The sequence below is a fragment of the Hipposideros armiger genome, unplaced genomic scaffold (genome assembly GCF_001890085.2).
Source record: "Hipposideros armiger isolate ML-2016 unplaced genomic scaffold, ASM189008v1 scaffold_571, whole genome shotgun sequence".
Taxonomy (NCBI): domain Eukaryota; kingdom Metazoa; phylum Chordata; class Mammalia; order Chiroptera; family Hipposideridae; genus Hipposideros; species Hipposideros armiger.
In genome coordinates this window covers 362636-364221 of record NW_017731921.1, presented here as the reverse complement: position 1 = coordinate 364221, position 1586 = coordinate 362636, and positions in this window count along the sequence as shown.

Here is a 1586-nt window from a genome sequence, read left to right as displayed (position 1 = left end):
ATATACTATGTACTCACCAAAGCCCCTTCTCTAAATAATTCAGAAACATTTCTGACAATGATTTCTGGTTGACCCAATATTATTTTATGACAATTGTTAAACACCTGTGGAGGCAGCTTGTGGCTGGCTATGAGGCTTTGTGAACTATTGCATTTCCTGTTCCTCACTCCAGCCCTTCTTTCTAGAAGTAATGGAGACTAAATTCAAAGGTCACTTCAATGTAAAAACAAAACAAAAAAAAACCACACCAACATAATAATGTCCCCAATTTCCCACCCGTTTCAATCTGTTTCATGATGTTAGAGTCCATTGCAGCTAACATGGAAAATATTTGTGCCCCAAACTATTCAGCCCTCTATCCAGAGTAATTCCAAGCTACTTTCTTTCAATGCCGCTCCCCTTAAATAGGCTTTGCCTTTCACTGGTGTACAGGCTATTATGGTTGGGAGGCTGAGGGTATTAAAATATAAAATTCTAGGGTATCCTTTATATAAACAAATATGCAAATAGCTATGTCTTAGAATGGCAAAATATTCACTCAGCAGACAAAGACTTCTCATGATAATGCTAGAGATGATTAAATAGCTAAACCAAGGAAATCCAAAGACTCAAAAACATGTTAATTGTAAGCAGCAATAATCTTGAGACTGGAATAATAGGACTGAAGAGCTTTGGCTAGATAATAGGATAGTCAGAGAAATTGAAGGATGTCTTAAACAAATAGCCCCCTCTTATTTTTCATATGGTTACATAAAGTGATTGAGTTTGGTAATCTCAAGGCATGTGTGAAATTTATCAAATACCAAATTCTAAACCAATAGTGTTAATTTATTAACTTTGTGATAACTTATTCATTCATTCAAAATATATTTACTGAAGGCCTACCATATGACTAATTAAGATTGATAAAGGAAGTTAAGTAATAAATGATACACAATCTCTGCCTCAAGTAGCCTCAGGCAAGTGAGAAAGACAGGCAGAAATATGGAAAAATTAATACTATGTGACAAGTGCTTGTGATGGGGGAAAAGCCCAATATTAGAAGTGTCCATAGAAGATGAACTAACTTTGTTGCAAATGGGAGATTAAAATAAGACTTTAAATAATGATAGAAAATATCTATGGGGATAGTAATAAAGAAGGGCAGTGTATTCCAGACAGAGAGAAGAGCATATGAAAACCTTTGGAGACAAAAGAGGTTTGGAAACCGTGAAGCTTATCATTCAAGATGGGTATATTAATTTTCTATTGATGATATAACAAACTAGTACAGTGTGACTTAAAACAACAGAAGTTTATCACCTCACAGTTCAGTAGGGCAGAATGCTGACATGGGTTTAAAATCAAGAGGTCAGCAGGGCTCACATATCAATATCAAGGTGTTTTATAGCATCATTTGGTGAAAAGACATTTCTTTCTCTATTGGATTGCTTTGGCAGCATTGTTCAAAAGCAAATGACTGTATACATGTGTCACTAATTCTAGGTGCTCTAGATTCTTCATTTTGTTCCATTGATATATTTGTTTATTCTTTGCTAGTAGCAAAGCTTTGCTTGTGTACCAAAGCTCAAAAGTCTTGAAGACAG